The following is a 27,988-nucleotide window of genomic DNA, read 5'->3' on the forward strand; positions in this document are numbered from 1 at the left end:
TGTTTTGTCCCTCAAACATACACACTTACAAACTCTTGTGCATACATTTAGACACATACACACACATTTGCCAGACCTGAGAATAGAACCCCTGCTTATTTAGTTATTTGTACTATAGTGTTACACAGTTATCACATGCACTACAGAGTGTACAGAGCTGAAAAGTGCCCAGAGGTACTTCTAAGGTGAATGACCTCAGCAGAACTGCTAAGGTAAGGCACTGGGATGTGTAGTGAATGTGAAAGTCATCAAAATACTTCAATCTACAAACATACACACTTACACACACTCACACACATTTGCTAGAAATAGGAATAGAACCCCTCCTTATCTTGTTATTTTTACTATAATGTTAAGCAGCTATCACATGCAGTACAGTGCCCAAAGGTACTTTTAAGGTGACTGAAATCAGCAGAACTTCTAAAGTAGGGCACTGGGTGTGAAAGTCCTCAAAATATTTCATCCTACAAACATGCACACAAACATTTGCCAGGACTGGAAACAGAACCCCTAGCTATGTAGTTATTTGTACTATAGTGTTACACAGTTATTGCATGCACTATAGAGCTTACAGGGCTGATAAGTACCTAAAGGTACTTCTAAGGTGAATGACATCAGCAGGACTGATATTGTAGGAAGTGTTGCGGGTGTGAATGTCCTCAAAATGCTTCAGCATACAAACATACACACTTACACACACACACATGCACATTTGCCAGACCTGGGAGTAGAACCCCTACCTTTTTAGTTATTTGTACTAGAGTGTTACATAGTTATTACATGTGCCATGGAGCTTACAGAGCTGAGGTTGTGCAAAGGTACTTCTAAGGGGAATGACATCAGCAGGACTGCTAATATCGGGCACTGGGAAGTGTACTGGGTGGGAATGGCCTAAAACTGTTTCACCTACAAACTGACACACACACACTTACATTTGCCAGGACTGAGATTAGAACCCCTACCTACCAAGTTATGTGTACTATAGTGTTATGTAGTTATTGCATGCGTTACAGATTTTATAGGGCAAACAGGTGTCCAATGACACTTCTAATGTGAATGACAGCAGCAGATCTTGTGAAATACGGCAATGGGAAGTGAACTCTGTGGGAACAGCCTCCTATTACTTACACCTACACACACACCTGCCATTGTCCACAGCAGGACATCACTCTATGCCATTCATGGTATCCCTGTGTATGACTCACTCTTTGTGTGTCCCTCTGTGCCTCTCTCTCTATCACTGTCTGTCTCTCTCTTCCTCATGTCTATCTCTGTGTATGCTTGACATATTGTTATATGATGGCCATATATATGTCTGTGTATCACACACAACAGATGCAGATATATCACATATGAGCCACCTGGAGCTAGCTGAGGGTAATCCTGTCTGATGGGTGTGTGTAGGGACAGTTAAGGTGTACATAGTTGTCTGTATGCAAAGACATATATGCACATTACAGTTATATAGTCCGATGTGGGTTCCTACATGGCCTGTGATTCTCTAAATATAGGAGCATGACCAATATGACCTTCTATAATAATAGTTGTACTCCAATATGGGGTTTTGTGTGCTACAGCCATACCTCTCAAAAGTAAACAGGACTTTCCTAGAGGTACTGGATTAGTTTTAGCAGAAATTTTCTGACATATCTGAAGTCTGACACTGGAATGGATTGTGTCATTACCTAGTGACAGACATTCTCAGATCATTACAGTGCTTTACCAGAGGAATACAAGATGTATGATGCACAGACCAATATTATGAGCCTGACTATATACATTCTGGCCCAAAAAGACCAGTTGAGCGGTGTGGCTACAGCCGGTTGACCTATGAAGCTGTGTAAACAGTCCAGCACCTTGGTGATATAGTGACTGGGGATCTCCTGCATGTGTGGTATTCTTCTTACCTGAGAAGTTATATCCTGGTGTGGCCATACCTCTCAACTATACATTTTTTGGAAGATTGTCCAGGTGTATGACTAGACATTTTGTCCAGTCTATATAAACTTGTATTTTTATGGCAAGTTAGTTGCATATAATTAAAGACAGATGTTACAAAATAATGACAGACATTAGTGTTTTAGACTTCATAACCTTGAGACAATTCCAGCTAATGCAAAACCCATTATTCTACCAAATTTCTCAGTATGTAAGGGCAATATTTACACCACGTGCCTATCATTGGGCCTTTGTCCCACTTTTAATTATGACCTTGTCCAGATGTCTTGCTGTCAGAGGTTGCTACTGCATGCATATTAAAGACTTGGTGACTCAAACAGTTTTTTTTCTACCATTAGAGCTTATGTTTCTCCAGAGAAGTTCAGTTCACTGTGTACCAGAAGCACATGTTAGTGTTTGTGGGAAAATAATTTAGCAGGAGTCATTAATATCAGAACAACAGCTTATAATAGTGCTGTCAGTGAATGAGTGGACCAAATTTAAGAAATGTAAGCTATGTAACTTCAGGGGTAACACTGTAAGGAAAAGAGTGGATGAAAAAGAGGAGGATGGAAGTGACTGTGAATACAGGCTGTATTTCATAAAACTAATTGCTAACAGCTGCCAATTAGGCATTGATGATATTCACAAGTGAAAAGCTAACATTTTTTTTTCTAAATTTAAATGTATCCCTTAGATGTGTTAATATTGATAAAATAATAATGCTTAGAAGATTGGCTTATTTTTGTGAGTATAGATATGCAAATAGATGAATATTTATATAGATTAGTAAAATACAAAATAAATACAAAAAATATGTTCAGCAATCACCTCAACTGCTTGCTATTTAACACTGAGCCATTTAATAAATGATGCAATTCTTAAAGGAGACATCACGGAATATGATTTAGAGCAGCAGAATTAGTTTCTGAAAAGTGAGCAGTAACTTGAAAAAACACAATGATGAGTCAGGCAATACTTGTTTTGGCATCAAGGAATGTGCCCATGAAGGTTAAAGGTCATTATTTAACTGCTTTGGAATTTTGCAGTCACTAGTAACATTTATAAAATTTATCTCTACACTAAACATTGTCTGGGGTCGAGAACACTTCACTACTTGTTATAAAAGGAATTTCTGACCTATAGCTCATGCACATCATTTTCGGGTAGCTGTCATTTATATAAGTACTGTCCCGATATATGTTACTGAATTTCAGTTATCATCTATTTACTTACAGTTATCTCTGCAACAAACATTGTTTTGAATACAGAGTACTAGGTTTCCTTTTATAACAATATTTTTTGTTTATTTGAAGCTTGTGCTGAATATTTCCCGGTAGCTATTTTTTCTATGCAATAGATGTAAATTTCTGACACTGTTATAGGTTCATAGGTTGGTACTAGGCTATCGGCCTTAGGGCCTATACAAGCCTAGCCGTAACAATTCCCTGGCTATTTCTTCCCACAATATTTACTTCACTGGACCCCTGTCCTGCAGGGTGACTGATGTGATCCCCGGGGTGAATTTCCTATCTCCCATCCAATCATCAAGGTTCCTTTTGAAGAGGGCCAAAGAGATGGTCTGCTTGACATGTATGGGCAGTCTATTCTAAAGTCTGGGGAGACTCTGGGTCAGGAACCTATCCCTCCAGCATGTTTTGTTCATTGTGATGACAAGGTTTAGATCCCTGGCACATGTGGTTCTGAGGGACTGGGATTTTTTGTGTAGAATGTCCAGCAGCTCTGGGTTTGACATGGCCTTGTATGTTAAGCAAAGATCATCTCTGAGTAGACGATATGTGACAGAGTATAGCTGGAGTTTTTTTAGATGGTCAGCATAAGGCATCTGCTTTAGGCCTATGATTCTTTTAGTGAGGTATTTCTGTGGCCTTTCTAGCTGTTGCAGATGTCTTGAGAGGTTCATACCAAATGGGGCGTTGTAGTCTATAATGGGTCTAATGAGGGATGAGTACAGTGGGGCAATGACCTCCTTTTTTCCTGGAAGAAAAGCCCTTAGTGATGAGGTGTGCCACATAGAAGGATTTCCTGACTGTTGTGGTGATGTGGTTATCGAAGGTGAGACCAATGTCCACCTGTGTCCCTAAGACTCTTATCACATTTTCAGTGTTTAGTGTACTGCCACCTATGTGGTAATTCATGGGTACATGTTTTTTCCCAAAGGGGATAACTATACATTTCTTGGCATTGAGCTTGAGCCCATGGCTCTGGCACCAAGCATCTGTTTCAGTAAGGCCCTTTTGTAGAATATCCACATCATTTGGGGATTCAATAATGGCTCCCAGTTTGCAGTCATCTACGAACTTTGTTAGCCAGAGTCCCTTAGTGTTGGCCTGTACTTCAGAGAAGTAGATGCCAAACAAGAGCGGTCCCAGGACTGAAACCTGAGGTACTCCACTTGTCACTTGTCTGGAGCTGGAGTTGGAGTCGGCTACTTTTACAGTGTGGGTTCTGTCAGTAAGCCGGTTGGCAACCCATCGAGTGACATAGGGATTAATGCCCAGCTTAGTAAGTTCATCTATGATTCCAGAGTGGGGGATGGTATCGAAGGCCTTGTTTAGGTCCAGATAGGCTGTGAGGACCACCTTACCCTCATCCACAGCTCTGGAGACTGTTTCAAAGAAGTCAATCAGGTTCAGGAGACAAGATCGGCCCTTCACAAACCTAAGCTGGGTGGGGTCCAGTGTTTGAAGGTTGCCAATGTCTTTGTTTATAAGTTCCATGATAATACGTTCCATGGCCTTGCAGATCAGCCTTGTCAGACTGATGGGGCGGTAGTTCCCAGGATTCAAGGTGGATCCCCCCTTGTGGAGTGGGTAACTGTAGCTGTGCGCCACTCAGTGGCACTAAGCCTGAGGTGAGGCTATGATTAAACATAACACTTAGGTGAGGTGCCAGTTCATTTTGTAGTTCATGTAGTATACAGCCCAGGATGTCGTCTGGTACCATGGATGCTGTTTTCTTAGTTTAGAGAGTGCAGTTTTTAGCTGTGTGGCCTTTATTGCCGGAATTTAGCAATATTTCGATATTGAGATGGGCCCTTTAGGGGGTGAGAGGGGGTGAAGTTGGCACTGAATCGATCTGCCAGGATATTGGCAATATCCTTGGGCTCAGTATATTTAATGCCATTCTGTTGTAGCTCAGAGCAGATCTGAGCATTGCCATTTAGATTCTTGACACAGCTATAGAATGCCTTTTGGCTGTCTTTGGAATGAAATGATGACCTCAAAAAAAAGGCTGATCCCTAGTAAAGAAACCATCTATGCAACATTTCCAAAGTTTTTTAAATGTTTTATTAAAGTCAGTACATGATTTCACTGAAGCTACATCCATCTTTTAACTGAATCATGACTATGGTGATAATTTTAGTTTATATTTTCATTTTAGATGTTCACACTGGGATTCTCAGAAGAACATTTTTTTTTCTCTGATGTCTGTCATATGTTATACAGTTTCTTTTTTAAGACATGCACAGTCTCTTTATTATCTTAAATCTATACCAATTAGCCATTTTAGAGAACTCTTTAGGAAGCTTTTCACTAAATCTGCTTTGGATTGCATCATAAGATGGCAGTGTGAGATGCCTGCCTAGGACTAATCCCTTTGTCTTTATTAAAGCAAACTCCTGGTTCTGTTCTCTCACAAAATGCAGTCAGGACTGGAATACATTTCTTTTATAACTACATGTAATCCCTTCATTTAGGAACAAGGCATATAGCATTCAACTGCATTGGCAGGTAATTGTGGCTGATGCAGAACATCGCTGCACATATGAGTTAATCCGTGAATAGTTTATTAGCCAACTAGGAGTATGAAAAATTAGCTCCCTGACAAATCTCTTCATGTGACAGAAACCCATGGCACACAGGCTTAGATTTCTGTTGGGATATTATGAAAAAAAAAAGATTTTCATAAATTTTAATAGTGCAGTATCTAGATCTATATATACTTCCTAAAATTATGTTATTTCTTAATTGTGCTACCTTATAAATGTGTAGTTATTTGTCCATATAGCTATGCTTATTACAAGGTGAACTGCATGCATAATATAAATCTCAAGAAACTCCAGATAGCTATTATTTTTTCAATAATCCTGCATTGGAACATTTTTTATTTTTATTTTTTTATTAGTTAAATCAGGTATATTACTCATGATTGCTGCAAGGATCATGAAGTATGACTGCATGTTTTATCATCCACAGAAACAAATGAAATAATTAATGAAGGATGTCTTGAATTATATGGTCTAACTGACTGCTAAGTTTTTAAGGTCTTTTTCCTGTAAAAAATGGTATGCATAACAGTTATGCAGTTATATTTGATCTTTTAAAATATTCTCTTTAAGTTGACTGCTCTAAATGCTTAATATTCTAACTCTTGAGTAATTCTAGTGTGACTTGTGTAGCAACTTAAGAGAAATTAGCATCTCTGTTAAGTCTGTTTACCATTTTGATATTAATTCTGTGTTTTTCCCATTTACAAGTGCTACTTTTGTAAGGAAAAAAAAATATTTAGCCTACCTGTTCACTGCAAAGAACTTTTATTCAGAAGTTCAGACTGCCGTGCTTCTGCTCATATCAGATTCCTGCCTGTTCTTCATCTGAACTGCATTATGCATAGATTTGTAATACCTGTTGCTTCTTACCAAGTATCTCTTCATGAAGAAAAAATACTAATTTCCTCAGGACTTTCCACATAGCCAGTCACACAGAAGAAAATGAATTGATAGCTGTGTTTGTATTCTTGTTATAAACAGGGATATATGCTAGAGATCAGAAAACACATTGCATGGTTCAGACAGTGAAACCTGGTATCTCTGGAAATTCTGAGTGTACCCTTCATCCCAAGCAAATATGACTCTCATTTAATACTTTGCAGTAAATACAAACCTTCAGGTTCAAGCCATTAACTTCACATACATTATCTTCATTTTATAAAAATGGTGGTTTTAACATAAAAAACAGAGCACTTGGTAACAGAAGGACATATTTTCCAGTAGTAAGTTTTCTAATGATTATCTTACATTTACATCACTCCTCTACAGAGATGCAACACTTTGGTGAAATTCAGTTCAGTTCTTGAGAACTGGGTGCCCTGAGACTACTAATATCAAACCCAGCATTTCAGCAGTACACTTTTTGATGGCATGGTTAGATATTAATTTAAGTAGCTGTAAATGAGTTTATTCTATCTCACAGGCTAGAGTATAATTTATGCAAACTTCCTTATATCACAAAAACTGTTGCTGGTTTATAAATTCTCAGAATGGAAATTACATGGTAATTAGTGACTAATGTTTCAGCTCATGCCTTATGAATGCAACAAAGCTACCTGCAATTCAAATTTGCAATAAAATTAATTCATACTGTCATATATTCTGCAGTAGTGAAGTTGCCTGAATTTTGCAACTTGGTAAGTTATTCTGACCTTGAAAAGGTCATGGAAGTATTCTTGTCTCAATCCCAATGACTTGCAAATGGAAAGTAATGAGTACATGACGTTACATTCCTCAAGCACAAAGAATTAAGTATATCTCTTGACATTTGTCCCTGTCCTTTTAGTATTTATCAGGTGATTTTATATAACTGGATTTAAGGTAAGTGACCATAATTAAATTTATAAATTCAGAAGAAGGTTAAGGTGTACAGTGAAAGACAAAAAGTAGCATGTTCATTTAAGCACAGCACATGTGCACACTGCAAATAGAAAAATGTTTTGTGGAGAAATTCATCAGGGCATAGATGACATTCTTTTCTTGCAAAAAACATTATATATGCAAAATATCTTGGCATATCAACAGAGGCAAAAAATGTTTGGCTGCTTATTTACCCAACACATGAAGATCCCCAAGGAAAAGAAATGCCATTGGCCCATTCAAATTAATCACTACCTTTCAGGCTTTAACTTCCTTTTTCTTGTTTGTTTTAAGAAAATATTATGCAAATTACGACTTGTTAAATAAGGAAATGTATAATAATTAAGTCCAAAAGTCCAGCTCTTGGGTAAACGCTGCTGTTGAACAAAGTGGTACTTCACAACAATAAACTCCTTGAAGTAGTAAACATTGCTTATTGTGTACAGGTTTTCATCCATCTAACATTTGCACATAGATTTTTTTTTTTTAGTTTCTTAAGGAAGGAAGTAGATTTTATACTCCTCATTTATTGATACCATTTGTGTAACATACTGGTTTTTAAATTATTTTAATTCATATTCTGACAAATAACCTTATTTTAGCAACAAAAGTGGGATATGAAATGCATCAGAGCCTGGACTCCAGCTGTAAGTCATTTGAACATAGTACTTAAATTATCTGGAAAAAATGTATAAAAACTAAAGACTGAAGCCACTCAGAGTTTGGCAAATTAAACAGAAATTCTAAAAGTAACTCATTGTATCTGAAATGGTTGAATGAGAGGTAAGTTTAATTTTATCACAAAATGGAAACATCAATACACAAGAATATCATGGCATTAAAAGTTGTTAAGCTAAGGAAATGTATGGGAAAAGTTAATGTAGAAAATGTCAAGTGTCACTTGCTAATATAGAATTTTGCACATGCAGAAATTCATAAGTGAATGCTATACTGTAAAGCAGTAAATGAAAATTATGTACTTAGTATAACATTAAACCTGCTTGTAGAATGCAGCCTCCCTTTTTGTGTAAGACTTAACTTGCTACACATGTCCTGCTTAGTGGATCCAACTTTCTCATGATCTGCTTAGTGGATTTAACTTTCTCAGGCTACCTTTATACTGAACAAAGACAGCTCTTGAGTAATTCATATTAGATATCATTTGCAATTCCTTCTTGTAATTCTGTTAAATGAAGAATATGCAATGGGACAACCAATGAGCAATCAGAATTGTGTCTTTTGCCAATAGTTTCTGAGAGTCGTATGAAAACAATGATTAATTATCCTTCCAGATATTGCTAGTAGGGTCTATGTGATGTCTAAGCTACCTTTACCTATTCAGAGAAGGTAGTTGATACATCTCTCATTTAGTATATTACATGTACAGTATAAAAAGCACAGTGGAATGTTTCAGGTTCAAATAAGTCAGCACTTCAGACATAAGAAATAAATCTGTCCTCAATAAAATAATTTCCCTGTGAAAGACCAGGTAAGAAGGGTTAATGTACAATGCTTGCAATTGATGATTTTTCAGCAAAAGCAACAGGTATCAGGAAGGGTGTTTTCTAAGCAATATGCTCCATAACTATGAAGTAACCTAGGTCTGCATTAAGAATTTCTGGCAAATGTTGATAAACTTTGAAGGCTGGGACTAACAACAATAGAAAGCTGTGCCACCTGACACTAAAACAGTACCTCTTACATTTGTATCTGGACATTTTTCCAGTGGAGATCTTCTGAGAAGATAATAGAACAGTAATCATCCAGTTCAAAAATCCAAATCCTTATTTTCTGGATACTAAGCAAATGGGACATCTCCTGTGTAAGTCCTGGAGATTAAAAGATAAGTGCGCCCACATAGAAGGTAAAGACTACACAGTCTGCATGACAGGTAACCGGTGAGGAGGTTTAACTTAAATTTCTACAGCAGTAAAAGAAAAACCTGACTGAGACAGAAGTAATGCACTAGAACAACCTTGTTGTCATCAGAGGATATGGAAGAAAAGTATAATACAATCTGTGAGGTCGGCAAACACATCTCTGCCCTAGCCATTGGGCAGAGGGATGACATAGAAAAATCTCCAGCATTTAGCATTAGTTAAAGATTTAAAGAGGTCATAGACAAGCAATTCCAGTTTCAAAAACAATGTTCTGGCACTGGCCAAAATGACTGACTGCTCATGAGGCAATGAGGCAATGACTGAGTATGTCCTCAACAGACTTGGCTACCCTGGGAATATGCGTAACAAATATAAAATATTGGCTGAGATTATCCAATTCTGTGCTCTCATTGCTTCTTGACACAGTTGTAATGCCTAGTTTTGTCATGTTGAGTTAGGATACTTCAGCTAAGTTGTCCTAAAGGATGACCAAAACTCCAAAATGGAAGCTATCCAGAAACACCTGGCAAGTTTGCAAGATCACTCACATCTTGAGTACACTAATCTGTATGCATGAATGCCAGGAGAACCACATCATCTTGGCCATCTGTCTATTGAAATTCCACCCCATCCTAGTGCAGATATATGTGTAGAGATCATGATGAAGTGGTGGAGTGACAAAAAAGGCTGCCTTGAAGGAGGCTGTTCAGCCCTTGACACCAAAGTAGACTGTTGTGATAGGCATGGATAATTTTAAGGAAGTCAAAAGAAAGCTTTACGATTCTTCAGAAAACTGAATTATAATTTATTGAATGCTTTCATCTGTAAGATGTTACACACTTCATCAGAATAACACAAAATAAAAGAACACCACCTCAGATAACCCCTATCATCCTACATCACTGATGGCGTCACTTAAAGTGACCATGCAGTTTATGAATTACTAATGTATTTAACAGACATTGATCCTATGGTACTTCAGAAAGCATTTAATGTTTTTATTAGCATTTAAACCAGGAGGTTTATCTGCTTGTAATTTTATCTGCCGTTTAGTTTGGCTTCTTCTAACCCATTGAAAAAATTGTCTTCATATATATCACCATCCTCATGATCAACAAAAAAAAAAGAAAACACTCACAAGTGATAGAGTGCATTCTTCTTGCTGTTTGTCTCCACAGCATAAGTGTGCACTTGAATATGTTTAGCATAGCAATATAAAATGAATCACAAGCAAAACATAACACAATATAAACAACTCCTTTAGATTTACATGTAATAATGACTTTTGCCATAAATAACTTCATTAAAATTCATCAAAACTAATCAAACTCATTTTGTTTGTTTATATTTCATTTAATTCATTTAACTTTTATTTGTATTCATGTGACCTTGAGCAAGTCACTTAACCAAACAGCACTTTGGGGTAATTGGAAAATTGCATTAGGCTGCTCAATAGTCTGCTGGGCTGCATGCCTAATACCTTCCTGTGAAGCAGCATGCAGTCACAATGGCAGAATAAATGGCAGAGCAGTGTAAATACAGGGGAAGTTACCTTCAAAAAGAGACCGGTCACCAGTGGAGTCCCCCAGAGTTCTGTGCTGGGGCATCTCATTTTCTGAAGTAAAAGCCAATATCAAAGAGGTCTGTCTAAATCTGCAGATGACTGCAAGCTATGAGCAGTCATTAAATCCCCAGTTGAATTAGCCTTCCTGCAGGAAAGTTTGTCTCAAATAAATAACTGGTGCCAAAATCATGGGTTGATACAAAATGACAAAGAAAGGAATTATTGCAGCATTAGTGGGAAGTTGTCTACCTCAGTGACCTACCACATTGACAATATGCTTCTAAGAGTTGACACAGTTGTTTGTGATTTGGGAAATTGTGTGGACAGGGATCTAACTTTTGAGCAACATGTGTCTTCTATATTGCACAGCTTATAAACAAAGGGGTCGTTTTGAGATCTGGGGATATCATACTCAGCCCTTATTAGGAAAATCATTGAATGTAATACCAGCTTTGGCATGTATCTGTCAAGACACGTGCAAAAACTGGAACACCTACAGAGAAACCTTACTAAAAGGATACAAGGACTAAACAGCATGTCATACATGGACTGACTCAAAGCCCTGTCACTATACTTGGTGTTCCATAGACTGCAAATAGGTGACCCGTGACTTGACATATGAGGCATCCCCCTACCCACTTACTGTATATCAGCAAGTCAAATGGCATCAGCAGCACGCCGTCCAAGGGTCTAATCATCTTCTGCAACATCAATAAAACAATTTGGAGGGACAGGCATATCTCTCAGAGGATTCTGTTGATGTGGAACAGATTCACCATTCACATAAAACAAATGTTATACTCCTTCCATTTTCAAGTGCAACTTAGATCTATAGGTCTGAAACAGAAAAAAATTATTCCAGGAATGCCCTCTTTAATACTAATGGACAGAGGCAGCTTCTAAATCTTTTAACCCATGCATGGGTCCCCTCAAATTATCTATGGTATGATATCAGTTATTCTCATTAGGGTTAATATAAAATTATTGATCATGGGATGGGTAAGGCCAATCTATAACTAAATGGGATAGGTTGTTTCAAGCACAACAATGGAAACTGGCCAGGCTTAAAATGGCCCACAAGGGCAGCTAGCCTGGTACTTTCCTACGAACAGGTAAAAAAATTGAGTTTTGCAATGAATATATGTGATATTTTCAAAAATTTAGCCAAAGCCTGTTTAGAATCCACCCATAGTCATTTCTACCTCAATATACTGTAAAAAGCATACTAGTGATATCAGCATTGGTACTTATCAGTAAAGTAATTTTGGCCACTTATGTTAGGAATATGGTTATAAATTTCCATGCAGCTATTCAGAAAAAAATAATAGAAATTACACCACAACATTTTGCAGTGGGAAAGTGTCTTATAGCATCAAAAGTCAAGACTGAGAATTTATTTTGTAGTCCACAAATGAAAATCATAAGTTCACAATACATACTGAAGGCTTAAATAAAATACTGTCTATAGATGTAAATTACCTTTGCAGATCATTCTGCAGAATTCCCTAGAAGAGACAGGCTTCAGTACATTTGTACATTAGACAATGTTGTTCAGTAAATGATTACATTAAAATATAAAGCGCATTCTAATTCTCATTGCAAAGTATTATTTATTTGTTGTTTGCCTTTGTTCACTGGGATAGTCTAACTGCGCATTTCACATTTCAGCAGAGTGCCACAAGTAAAATTTTACATAGAAAACATAACAATACTTTGAGAATTATATACCCTTTCTTATTTGTGCATATCTTAAACTGATATCATGTAGTCATATAGAAACAGTAAGATGCACATACATGATTAATTGTGGGATATATCTAAAATTTGCAATTTTATATATATATATATATATATATATATATATACATAAATATACATATTAACTACTCTAAGTACCTACAACCATAAGGTGCAGACATATATGCTCATAGAGCTATGTGATATATTTTCTGGCACAATTTATATAGCTATATACAGGTATAAGACAAATAGTTACATTTATTGGACACATGAGCATTTTGCATGTCACATGAGCTCCATCATAGTTTAGTTCATTGTGAGATAGCTGTAGATACATAAATAAGGAAAAGAAATCAACAGTTTTACAATTAGAATATGGCTATGCAAAAGCTGGAGCATATAATTTGTCCTAGTGAGGAAATTCAGGAGAATTTGAAACTTAGGGACACATCAATTTGATGTGGTGCAGCTGCAATTCATGTTAGACTTCAACAGATGGAGGCCATACAGTTGGTAGTGTTCCAGCTTTCCCAGATGTACTGATAGGAGTTGTACTTGATAACAGGACAGAGCAAAATGGCTGGGCCAAAAGTATAGCCGTATTGTTGTTATACTGCTGTTGATACTGGCGAAAGTAGAAACAGTTGTAATCAGTAACAGGAGATAGCTTGGGATTTAAGGGAAGTGCAGCAAACTGTGAAAGGGTAGCTCCAGAGGATAATGGAAAAAGGGGGAATTTATGTTCATATAGTTTCTAACATTTGCTGAACCATTATATTAATAAATTGGCTTACCTATGAATAAATTATGCTAAGGAACAATGGGAAAAAAGTGAATGGCAGCAAAGGTTCAGTACGGGTATATGTTATTTAATCGACCGTCAAGATGTTCGAAGACTAGAAGTTCGAATGGGGAAGTTTGAAAAATGAAAATGTCAAAGCCGCGGAAATATGAATTCTTTCCCAGGGAAAGAGTTCAGTTGGCTGTTTCCACGGCTTCGACATTTTCTCTACTGTGGTGCGAAAGTTATGGATCCGGTTAAGTGCGTGAGTGTGACGGATGTTGGGGTTAGGGTGCGGGTAAGGTAAGTGTACGATAGTGACGGACCTTAGGGTTAGGGTGCGGGTTAAGGTTAGTGCATAGATAGTTGTGTATGTTAGGTTTAGTGTAGGTTTATTAGGTTTTTGGTGTGCTTGTGTTGTGTGTGTGTTTTTTGCAACAGCAAATTTTTTCCCTGGGAAAAAATTCACTGTTCTCAGGTTTCAATGTTGTCATATTTCGAACTTCCAAGTTAGAACACATGGTGTTCGAAATTTTGGAAGTTCGATTATATGACATAGACCCTTCAGTACAGACAGCTGTAACATCCTTTAAGCTGGAAAAGAAATACATGAAAGAATTCAGAAAAGAAATACAGAACAGCTCACTAATTAGTCCTAGGACCAATATGGTCTCTATTTAAATTTTTTTCTAAATATTCCTCTAGAAGAACTCATGCAAGTAAAGTGATTTAGTGAGCAGATACACTCAGGCAAGCAAGTTGCTGTATTGATATAGCTATATATTTTTAATTTAAATAAGGGGTGTAACATACATGTATGATGCATGTTACTAATCCTTATTTTATGTTTTGTAATAAACGTATTAGTTATTTTAGTAGTCATGCAGTAAAATCTTGTGTACAAAAACTATAACATTATCGGCTGTTTTAAAACATGTGTAAAAGACCTTGTTTAATGGATATGTTTGATCTATTGACACCATATCAAGTAATTTGCATAATGTGTTTTCTAATTAACATTGCAAAGTGACTGAGTGTTTAGGTAATTAACTCGTGCTGTCTTTCTGAGAAAAATGGGATTTTATGAAGTATGAGTTTGCAGGTAAGGCTATTTATAATGTGAACATTTATTTTTCAACAATTTGCCAGGTCCATCATGGTCTGTTCAACTGTAATACATTCCACAATTTTGGTGACTGAAGAGCATCAACTTCATGTATATGTAAAGAGATTTAAAAGAAAAGTTTGCCAAAATGCTGCTGACAAACATGCCTATCAACTGTATTCTGTTCTCCAACTTCACATTTGTCTTTGGAGTTCCAGATTCAAGTACAATGTTTGACATCATAGTTAAATATTGTTATGAATTACAGAAAGTTATTTTCATAAAAATACAGCAGGAAACTTCACTTATACAATTTCAGTCTGTACTTATTCAGAAGGCAACTGAACTGTTTTCTGGATACAGAGGCTGCCACTCCTGGGTTCTGAAACCATTTAGCAGAAATATATTAATCAGTCAGATCAACACAGTGTCACAGTACTGTAGCCATTAGCATTGCTGCCTCACAGTGTTTGGTTTTCTGCAGATGAAGTGCCTTCTCTATGGAGCGTGCATGTCCTTTCCGTGTCCATATATGTCTTCATCAGTGATCTGTTTTACTTCCAAATCCCAAACACATGCATGCAATCAGACAGTAATTTATTCTGCTCATATATGTAGGTGCATGTGTGAATGCATGTGTGAGTGCTTGTGTTTGTGTCTGTGTGTGTGTGTGTGTATGTGTGTGTGTGTGTGAGTGTGTGTGTGTGTGTGTGTCTGTGTGTGTGTGTGTGTGTGTGTGTGTGTGTGTGTGTGTGTGTGTGTGTGTGTGTGTGTGTGTGTTTAACCTGCAAAGAGTTGATATCCTGTCAAGAAGTGAGTATCTGTGTTATACCCAGAGCTATCTTGCCTAGATAAGCATGGCTTCCTTGAACTGTGTGTAAGAAAATGAATTAATAATGGAAAAGTTTCTATGAACTATGACCTGTACATTAAGAGAAAATGAAGAATGTCCACACATAATGTTGTGTGCTATAATAAACAGAAATATTACCAAACCTGTATTATTGCTTTTTGTTTGTTTATTTTTTATGTTTCTTATTAGTAGTTGTAATTTTGTCTGATTATGCTTTAATCTTAAATCGTGGTTTCATTTTTTTCAATAACCTACAATGCTAAAATGAAAACAAAGATGATAAAATAAACAAAACACATATTTCTATTTTCTCCAACATAGTGGCACATAGCAAACGCATCAGCTTCAAATTATGATCTCTTATTGAATGTTTTCTTCAGAAGTAGCACCCATTAAAGATTAATCTAAAGCAAACTGTGAGGTTAGTCATATTGACATATTTTTGAGGAATAAACATGGGTGGAGGGGCTAGTATTACAAAAGTGATCAATGTATGTATAATCGAAAGAGATAGCTTGGAAAGAGTGGCAGAAGATAAATTAAGGTTTATTTAGATGCCAGCAAAGAAGTATACAATACAATTTTCCGAGACTGTGCAAAGTGTGTTGGTACAGTCAAATTTGGGGATTCTTATTGATGAATATCAAAAGCATCAATAGTGTTTGATAATCATAAACTGAATTTACTTAATCATTTATCATTTACTAGCTACATAAGTAGGCTAAAGTACAATACGCTCTACACACACACACACACACACACACACACACACACACACACACACACACACACACACACACACACATATATGTCTTTAAATAACTGAGCTGTTGGATGTAATTTATTAGAACAAGAACCCTCATCCATCTGCCTGTTTAATTGAATAAACTACTTGAAACTTCAACAATGTGTCTTTATTCCTCCAACAGGGATGGGATCAGAGAGAGAGAGAGAGTAAATCCAAGATCTGCTAGCTTAAGTGATTTTATCTGGACTAATCCTTTGTACACTTTTTCTTGTTAGTCCTGTCACCGTCTGTGTGGCAGGTGGGATACCAAACCTGACACGAGCTTTCTGGATTACCTCTGTTTTCATTATCAGTCTCTGGGGGTAGGCGGCTCCTCTGGAGAGTACTGCTTCTTTCTGTTTCACCTGTGTTTCTTACCTGACTTCAGAGGAGATTAGTAAAATAAAGCATGTAATGCTCCACATATACACAGCTGATCATGCAAGAGCCCATTTGACCATCTCTCCTGCTCTCCTGAAGGACATGTGGCCAGTAGGTTCTAGTTAATTGTACAGATACAAGTAAATTTGTTCCCTGGTTGCAGTCATAGAAATGTTTTATTATTTTATGGGAAACACTTGCAAAATTAGAACTAATTATCTGTTAAAGAATAAGGAGAGATGCATTGCATTTCATGCCTATTTCTAGTAATAAAAGAAGCCTGGCAAGGCGTTTGAAGTACAATAATTATCTATATTTAAGGCAAGCAATGTGGCAAATGAAGATAAACAGAAGAGGGTCATAGATTTCCAGATGGAGAATTTATACATCAGAGCAGACATTAACATGCTTTGGGTTAAACTGATGTAAACATAAAATATAGAAAGCAAGCAAAATGCTTGTCTCCTGAATAACAGAAGCTAAAAATGTCAGAGAATGAACATGTTAAAGCTGAGAACTCACATGCAGATATCACTGAGTTATTAGCAAAAAAGAAACTGGATTTAAAAGAAAAATACATGCATGATATTATTGAGTTGGACTACACAAACACGAGGTAAGTAGGCTCAAAGGCAGGCATATCAAATGAATATTCACAGTATCGAGCTACCAGAAATCAAAGGCAAAACTTTGTAGCTTTTGTTCAGAATAAATTGATGGCTCAGGTGTACAATCTGCACAAATAAAAACTGAGACAGCACATAGACTTTTTGTACTTGGTGGAAAAAAGGATGATGGAACAACTGAAACATTTCTTGGTAAGATATGGATAAAGTTTGAAACTAAATGATCATCTTTTGCTATTTCTTTGGCTTTCATGTAAAATGTCCAAAAACTGGTGATAAAGTTATATTTTGATAAGAGCTCTTTTATTTATGGCATAAAGAAGGGAGCGATTTTCCTTTTTTTAAAAGAGTGTCAAATAAGAAATGTAAAGATGCCATGTCATATTACTAAAAACTTCCTACTTTCAATAAATAAAAATATTTAGTATTTAGGAAATCAGTTCAGAATAAGGACTTGGTCACTTTTACAGCAGAGTTGATTCCTAAACATAAAGCCATGCATATTGTAGCAAAGCAAGATGACTGACATGAAGATGGCCATTGTCCATTTGTTTTATTAACTAAATTTGTAACATATCCATATTTTATACAATTAGACATGGAGAGTTGTGTAACTGTGTGGATCTAGCCTTTCATCAAAAAGGAAGGAGAATTGAATATTTGTAATTATTTCAATTCTGCTTAAATATTTAAATTGCACTTATACTGACCTGTTCCATCTGCATTTTTGTTTAGTTTGTTCTTGGACCTTAGTGTTGTAGCAGTTGTGGGAGATTATGTTTCTGCATTACATTATTCTGCACTTCTTCTTCTTCTTCTTTCAGCTGCTCTTCTATTCCCACAAAATGAATTACTTGTAAAAGCTACTCATGTGTATTTTAAACCCTGCTGGAACATAGTCTTGTAATTTAACAGTTGTTGCAGATCTGTACAAAATAAATTACTTGTAGAAGCTACTCATGTGTATTTTAAACCCTGCTGGGACATAGCCTTGCAGTTTAATTTAACAGTTGTTGCAGATCTGTGTACTATTACCAGATTTTGAGCCTTGGTCATTTATTATTGCATTTTTCCACAATCAGTGTTACTGGTGAATTTCTGCATAGGCCAGTGCCTTAAACTGTAATAGAAAGTCAGTGCCTTAAACTGTAATAGAAAGTCAAAAGTGAGAGAATTGTGTCTGCTCCAGTTTGTGCGTCAGTGTTTTTGTATTCTGATTGTCTTCTATCTGCTTAAAGTTGCATTCTGTATCTGCCCCATCCCCCACTAAAACATTAAAAAGCTCCAATTTTGTCTTTATTTAATTGGATGCTTCTCTAGCTAGTCTGCTTGTTCTACCCAAGCCTCTCACCCTTCAGCTGTAGTTGTTTTATAAGGCTATGTGCCTGGCCTCCAACTTTTATGATAATCTGATTTCCAAAGTACCTCCCTTCCATCTTTCATTGTTACTAACTGTTGGATAAGCTATTTATGTGCTCTTCTCATCCATTGTAATCAATAGATTCGTGAATACTGAGTACCCACCCAACAAACCACTATTGTTCTTGAGTAAACCTCCTTTACTACAACTTGTCTCCTGCTCATTGTCCAGCAGATTAGAAAAGCTTGCAGTCCTAACCTGCATTCCAGAAGTGTTATACTTGTATCCAGTACCATCCATGTAAAATTAAGTGCCTAGACCACCCATTGTCAAAGCTATGCCTCAGCAAGCACAAAGGTAGTCAGAAAAAACAACACCTAATGCCAAACATGCTGTCACTCACAGTGGAGCTGAAAACACTAAGCACCTATGGCAAGCAAATGCTCTTCCCAGGACTCTTGTCATAGGAACACCATTATAAGATGTACTGATGCCCCTCTAACCATGCTGAACAAGGAGAAGAAAACTGTCAGTTGTTTATCTGGAGTTGGAATCCACCAAATCACACATGCACTCAACTCATTACTCCACAGGTATGAGTATGATTCCATCATAGTTCATGTAGGTGTAAATGACCTGAGATGTACCTCCCTTGATGATTTCTGGAAAGATTATGGAGCTTTCAGACTATGTTTCTCAAGCTGTTATGAGCTTAGGATTGAACACCATATTATGATAGCCAAGGATGATGCCAAAATATGAGAAAAAAATGATTGATTTCAACTGGCTGTCTTTCTGATATTATTCTATGGGAACCCTGATCACAGCTTACATATGCTTGGAGAAGAAATGAAAACACAGTGTGGACACTTTCAATTGAGTTATAATTAAATGTAGTTATATAGCCAAAACTAGCATATGGGGAGCAGTAAGATAGAGCTGGAATGGCAAATGTATACACGACATATTGGTGTTACTCTAGTCAATAATGGGGAGAAAGACAAGTGCCTGATACTTTAAGCTAATAATAATTAATAATATTAAAGCTGATGCTATGTAAAGCAGCCACTGTTTAGTACAGATAAGAGAAGCAGTGGCAGAGGCAAGCTGGGAGAGAACAGGGTGAGAATTAATAAAGATGTCCCGGTGATGGGTGGCTGATATTGAGTTCACAGATAAGCTGCAATTAAAAGTAAGTAATATGGCACATATGTTAGCTTAAGTCAGACAATGTATCTGTCCTGGGAGTTACTGCTGCTGGGTGGAGCCAGTATGTAGCTGTAGTTCAGGCATGGAGCTTGCAACTTGGTGAAATTAGTTAGCGAAAATAGCGGGCATAAAATGTTAGCTTAGTTAAGGCAGTAGATCTACTGGAGGAGTTATTGCTGGTGGGTGAAGCTGCTTGATAGCTGCAGTTCAGGGGTGGAGCTTGTAACTTGGTGAAATTAGTTAGGGAAAAAGGCAGGTATAAAACGCTACCTTAATTCAACATCCTTCAGGAAGGTCTAATTCAGACAAATGCTTGGTGCCAAAGCCATGGCTTAAAACTCAGTACCAAGAAATGCATTATAGTACTTTTGGGAAGTATCCCACCCCAGGTAACTATGTCATCAGTAAAACACCCTGAAAAGTGGATTCACCAGTCAAGGATCAGGGAATTAATGTAGATAATAACCTAGACTTTGAATAACATTTGTCATAAGTTCATAGGTTCATAGGTTCATACTAGGCTATCTGCCCTAGGGCATTTATAAGCCTATCCAGAGTGTGTATGGCTTTCGCCACCCATATTAAATTAATTTGCTATGCCCTTTTTCAAGGTTAGTATACTGTGCCTCTGTCTAACAGTGACACAGAAGTGATACCCGGGGTAAACCTACGATCTCCCATCCACTCATCAAGATTCCTCTTGAAGAGAGTCAATGAGGGACTCTGCCTAACCTGGACTGGGATTTTATTCCAGAGTGAAGGGAGCCTCTGGGTTATGAATCTGTCCCTCCAGCATGTCCTATTTATTTCAGTGCTGAGGTTCAAGTCCCTCAAGCGCGTAGCTCGATGGGATTTGGATTTTCTGAGGTGCAGCATGTCCATTAATTCCGGGTTGGACATGGCTTTATACGTCAGGCACAGATCGCCTCTGAGCAGGCGGTATGCCACTGAGTAGAGCTGGAGTTTCTTTAACCAGGCAGCATACGGCATCTGTTTGAGCCCTTTGATCCTCTTGGTGAGGTACTTTTGGGGTCTTTCCAGTTGCTGCAGGTGTCTGGTAAGGTACATCCCCAAAAGGGGCATTGTACTCAATTATGGGCCTGATGAGGGATGAGTAAAGAGGCACGAAGACGTCCCCTGATCTAGATGTGAATCCCTTTATGATTAGGTGGGCTATATAAAATGTTTTTCTAACCACTTTGGCCACGTGGTTGTCAAATGAGAGATTATCAACTTGGGTCCCCAGGACCCTAATTACTTCTTCTGTACTTAATGGATTACCACCTATGTGGTAATTTGTGGGCACTTTGTTTTTGCCAAAGGGGATGACTATACACTTTTTGGCATTTAGCTTGAGGCCATGGCTCTGGCACCAGTTGCCTGTTTCTATGAGGCCCTTTTGGAGGATGTTTGTGTCGGCTAGAGAGTCGATTATGGTGCCCAGTTTGCAGTCATCCGCAAACTTGGTCAGCCACAGTCCTTCCATGTTGGCCTGTACCTCCGAGAAATATATACCGAACAAGAGAGGTCCAGGACTGAGCCTTGTGGCACGCCACTTGTAACTGGTTTGGAGTCTGACATGGCTCCAGCTATTCTAACCATGTGGCTTTTGTCCTTGAGCCAGTTTGCAACCCATCTAGTGACATAGGGGGTTATATTTAAGCTGGTGAGCTTATCTATAATGCCCGAGTGGGGTATTGTATCAAAGGCTTTTGCGAGGTCCAGGTAGGCTGTGTGGACCACCTTCCCCTTGTCAATGGCTTGGTGACTGTTTCAAAGAAATTGACCAGGTTCAAGAGGCAGGATCTGCCCTTAACAAAGCCGAACTGGGTAGGATCCAGTGTCTGCAGGTCCCCAATATCTTTATTTATAAGGTCCATGATGATCCTTTCCATAGCTTTGCAGACCAAGCTAGTGAGACTTATGGGGCGATAGTTTCCAGGATCCGTTGAGGCACCACCTTTGTCGAGAGGGACCACTATTGCTGTACGCCACTCTTTGGGTACATATCCTGTAGTAAGGCTGAGATTGAACAGTAGTTTTAGGTTTGGGTTTAGCTCTTCTTGGAGTTCATGTAGGACGCAGCCCGGGACACCGTCTAGTCCCATTGATGCTGTGTTTCTTGCTTTGGAGAGGGCAGCTCTTACCTGAGCATCTGAGATGTCAGGGGGGCAGCACTCTGCTGGGATAGATATTAGCCCTTTTGGTGGGGAGTGGGGGAGAAGTTTGCGCTGAACTTGTCAGCTAGGATGTTGGCAATGTCTGTGGGTTCGGTGTATTTTTTGTCATTTTGGACTAATGCTGAGCATATCTGGGAATTCCCACCCAGGTTCCTAACATAACTAAAGAAAGCCTTGTGATTATCCTTAGTGTCCTGTGCAATTTTTCTCTCGAAGCTGGCCTTAGACAATTTTATGAGTAGTAAGAATATCTTTTTATTTTGCCCAGCTTATAAGCAAGGGCATGGTACCTAGGTCCAGAGAGATCATCATACCACTGTACTTGGCCCTCATCAGACCAATCATAGAGTATGATGCCCCTTTCAGTATTTACCTGATCTGACACATGCAGCAACTGGAATGTCCACAGAGGTTCCTTGTAAAAAGAATAAAGAAAGTAAACAAAACGTCCTCCACTGATCACCTCAATGCCATGTCTATTTACTCAGTACCAGACAGACTTCTGAGAGGTGATCTTTGCCTGGCATATAAGGCATCCCTGGGCCCTCTTTTGATGAACCTTTTGGACATCAACAAAACAAAATTGTCTTGACAGAAGATCAAAAGAAAATGTTAAATAAAGGTTTAAACTTTGTTCTAGGGTTTTTTGTGGATGAATTTCATATTGTCAAAGATGTTAACGATTTTTGTCGCAGAATCAACCTCAAATTGTTTTTTGGACCCAGGTCTGATTCTCAAAGATCCACAGAATTCAAATTCCATAAATCCAATTTTGTTCCACCTATGAATCGGAATGTGGCTATCTTTCAGCAAGCTGTACTCAAGAACATACATTTTAAACTAGATCACTTTTCACCTCTGAAACATAATCTCTCTACCCCTGAACTACAGGCTTTACAACAGCCCAGGGACAACAAAAATATTGTTATTATTCAGGCTGACAAGGGTGGGGCAATAGTAATCATGGATACAGATTATTATTTGGGGGAGGGAAATGGGCAATTAACCAACCCATCCCACTACATGAAAATGCCTATTGACCCCACCCCGAACTTTAAAAGAGAAATTGACAATTTTCTTGAGTTAGCAGTTTCGGAGGGCATTATATCAGACACAGTTAAATCACAATTAATGGTATGGGACCCACAACAACAGATTCTTTATTTACTACCTAAGATACACAAGTGCCTGAACAAACCACCTGGTAGACCCATTGTGTCTGGTATGGGGTCATTGACGGAACCACTGTCTGAGTTTTTGACTTCATACTTGAAACCACTACTAAATTTGATTCGAGCAAGGATACAAGACACCACCCAATTCTTATCCATTATAGAGAATAACCAATTAAAACCTGAGTGGTTACTTTGTACATTAGATGTCAAGGCTTTATACACCAATATACCACATTGGGCTGGACTTGAGGCCCTCAAGTTTTGGTTAGATAGAGCCAAATTATATCCAGTTGGTTTCAATACGCTTTTGATTTGTATGGCGGAACATGTTTTGAATAAAAATGTTTTCTATTTTCAATGTGAATGCTATTGGCAGCTGAAGGGTACCGCTATGGGAGCCTCTTTTGTTCCTATATATGCGGACTTATTCATGGGCTACATTGAGGAGCAACTCATTTATGATCAAACACATAACATCTATCTTGAGGAGCTGGATATTTGGCGACGTTATCTTGATGATTGTTGGTTAGTTTGGTGTTCCGATGAAGAATATTTGGCTGAATTTGTGTCATACCTCAGCCATCACAAATGGGGTATTGAATTTACTTCAACTTATCACCAAAATCAAATCAACTTTTTGGATGTAACAGTCATCAGGAACCCAGATGGTACTTTACGAAGCAAAACATTTCGTAAATACCCGCAATACAATACTTTATTACATGCAACTAGTATGCACCCTAGCTACATCATCCGGAATATACCCAAATCCCAGTTCCTCAGGATACACAGGATTTGTTCTGCAAAAAATGGCTTTGAAGAATCACAACAAGATCTAACCAACAGATTTAGAACCAGGGGATACAAGGAGCCTGACATTCAGTTGGCACGTCACTTTGCAATCAATTCCACTAGAACTTCCCTTCTCAAATATTGTGACAGAAATAGGGATGCACAGGATGGAGGATTACGAGTTATTACTACCTATGGACATAACATCAATTTGATTAGAAATGCCATGATGAAACATTGGAACATCCTCACTGCCAATGAGGATATTGCCTCCTTAGTCTGTAACACTTGTCAATATGGTTACCGTAGAGGGAGAGCACTAAGTTCATTTTTTTCACATTATAAGAGGATAGGTTCAGGTGGCATTATACATCAACAACTTACGATGACTGGTGACAAACTTTGGGGCACTTATCAATGCGGCCATTGTTCATCATGTCCATTTATATTCATATCCAAACAATTTTCCAGTAAAAACACTGACAGGATTTTTAACATGAAAATTTTTGGCAACTGTAATAGTGATTGGGTGGTATATCTTGCGACTTGCACACGTGGTTCATTTTATGTGGGTCAGACATCACGGGCATTGAGATTACGCATGTCCGAATATCGTAGTGACATTCGAACCAAAAGAGAAACCAACGCTCTGTTCAGGCACCACACACAACATCATACTGCTAGATTTCAATTTTGTATTGTAGATAGAATTTTGGGTGACAGATCCAACAAACAGGGATGGCATTCCATTCTCAACCAAAAAGAGAAATACTGGATTATCAAGCTAGGGGGCACTATTTTCTCCTGGTTTAAATGATCATTTATAACCAATTAATATATCCAATATTGAATGTATTATCATACTTCTGTTTTATTACCATATTTGCTATTTGGATCATCTATTTTTTACTTGTTGTTTTTTATTTTCTAGTTTGTATTTTTCCTTCCAGTTTTTCTTTCAGGCAGTATTATGGGCATGCCTAAAATCCTTTGAAAGCACATCATTGGTCTATGGACCTTATTTAAACCTGCATTTGTGCATCATTTCCTGTTTGTACTTTTCTTGTTCCACTTGAGGAAAGCCATGTTAGGCTGAAACTGGTCTGGATTATTGAATTGTTAGATATGTATTAAAACACTTAAGTTTTACCTTAGTGTTGCTGTAGTTTTGTTGCTGATATATACTGAGTTTTGTGCTGGCATTTTTTCAGTTACATCTACAAAACAAACATCATCGAAAATATTAGATTAACAGGTCTAACTTATTCTTGCAACATTAATACAAAATGTTGGAAAGACGAATATGTTTCAAATAGAATTCCCATTCTCTGGATCAAGCTTCCCATCCATGTGAATCAGAGTTCTTCCTTATCCCTATTTAAGCAAAACCTAGACAAATGGATGGGTAACTGGAAATTCTCCCCAGGCATGGCTCCCATGTTTTTGATGGCTAGAGACAGTCAGTAAATCACCACCTACATAAATCAAATTTGTGGGTCACATTTGGGTTGCCCGGGTAGGCTTATGAGGGCCCTTGGGGTCATTAGCCTGGTATACACCTATGAACCTATGAATCAAAGAGTTGACCTGGTAGTCAGTAATCTATAAACATATGTATGGAGTAATCTGGCCTTTGCCAAACATGTGTCCTAGATAATAAGAGAATCACTCTATGTCACCTAACTTATAAGTAAGGGCACAGCATCCAAGTCCAAGGAAGTCATACTGCGACATTATTCAGGTTTTATCAAACTCATTAAGTATAATGCCCCTTTCAACATGTACCTGACCAGACATATGCAACAATTGGAATGCCCACAAATATTCCTTACCAGGAGAATCCAGGGTATAAATACATTGTTCTATATGGATAGCAATAAAGCCCTGTCTGCATACTTGGTCTCCCACAGGTTACTGAGAGGCAATCTATGCCTGGCATTAAAGAAATTCTTGGATCCAGTTCAGATGGACCTTTTGTGCATCCACAAAATGAACAGCATCAGCATCACTGGATCCAAGGATTTAAATTTTGCTTGTGATATAAATAGGACATGTTGGTGAGACAGATATGTGTTTCACAGGATCCACATACTCTGGAACAGGTTCCTCATCCATGTGAAGAAGAGTACATCCCTAACTTTTCTTAAGCATAAACTTGATAGATGGATGGAAAATCAGAAATTCACCCCAGGTCTGGCCCCTATGTCTCTAATAGAGGCAGACAGTAACTATGCCAAAACTAACATACTCCCAACCACACTCACACACACACACACACACACACACACACACACACACACACACACACACACACACACACACAACCTTTAGAAACTTCCTAACAATTCCCCCCTCCAAATAATGGCTCATGATACACAGGGACACAACTGGGTTAGGTTGCATGGCTAGCTAAGCTTATAAAAGCCCTGATGATCATTAACCTAGTATATACATGTGAACCTATGATCCTATGATAAAATTGCTATCTATTGCAAGCTGAGATTAGGGAATGACAATAAATTTCTTAACTCATTATAAATTTCATTCCTTATTCATCGAGTAGAGATTTGTCATGCATCTCACTCCAGACGCCAACAGATTCCATATACTTAATCTCTCTCTCCATGTCTCTCTATCTTTCTCTGTCTCAAAAACACACACACACACACACACACACACACACACACACACACACACACACACACATATATGTATGTATGTGCCATTCACAGATATAAGCAATTATTATTAATGTCTGAAATAGGAAAAGAAGAAATTATAATGGATGGCAGGATTGTGAAGCAGTGCAATATTCATATTTTAATAAATAACGAAATGGTACTTAATATCATTTGCTGTTGGTCAATCAACAGAGTTTTATACAGCTGAACTGTTAAGTTGTTAAAGTAGAGAAGTGATAAGTGTATTTGTCTAGTAATGGACTCACGAACTGATAAGGAGATTAGAATGAGAGAAAATGAACCAAGAAGAGCTTTGTACCTCATTAACCTTTAACACATTTAACATTTGTTTAGCTGGAGTGCTTGCTTGACTTGCTGTTTTCTGCCTGACTACTGCTAATCTCTGTCTGCATTTGATTTTGGATTGAAGTTACTCATTCAAACTTGTGTTACTTCTAGCTTTTATTTTTTTATATTGCATTTTGTTTTGGGGGTAGCCATGGTGGTGCAGCAGTTAGCGTTGTCACCTCACAGCAAGAGATTCTCCAGTTTGATCCTTGACTGGGGTGCCTTCTGTACGAAGTCTGCATGTCCTCCTTGTGGTCGCGTGGGTTTTCTCCAAGTGCTCTGGTTTCCTCCCACATCCCAAAGACATGCTGTAGGTGGATTGGACACTCTAAATTGGCCCAAGGCATGAGTGTGTGTGCCTTCCATGGAAGGTTGGGTGCCGGGCTGGCGACTTGACATCATAAAAACTCTACTGCCAATCGTGAGCGGACAGGTGATCCGCTGTGGTGACCCCTAACCGAGAAAAGCAGAAAGAAGAAGAAGATTGCATTTTGTTTTGTTTTAAGTTTTTTGTTCTTTTGGAGTTTTAAGAGGTCTTGGCTAAGATCAGTTAGAAAAGTTAGAGAATAATTCCTTGCAGACAGTGAATAACATCCAGCTAATTACTGGGAGAAGTTGAGAAATAAACTAACTGGAAATGTTTCGAGGCACCTTTATTTAGCTGAAGTGCTTGTTTAACATGCTGTTCTCTGCCTAACTACTGCTGATTTCTGTCTGCATTTGATATTATATATTTAATTATTTGTGTATCACACATCTACATCATGTAGATCAGTAGTAATATTGCCTCATGTCTACGTTTCATATCTTTCAACCTCTTAGAGCACAAAATCTGGATAAAGCCTAAAATAATGGAGGGACAAAGGTTCAAGATAGTGACTGATCTTAAATATTGCTCTTATAAATTTAGAAAGTTGATAGAATACCAGGGTTTG

This window comes from Protopterus annectens, chromosome 5.part1 (genome assembly GCF_019279795.1).
Source record: "Protopterus annectens isolate FY-2018-M chromosome 5.part1, PAN1.0, whole genome shotgun sequence".
NCBI classification, from domain to species: domain Eukaryota; kingdom Metazoa; phylum Chordata; order Ceratodontiformes; family Protopteridae; genus Protopterus; species Protopterus annectens.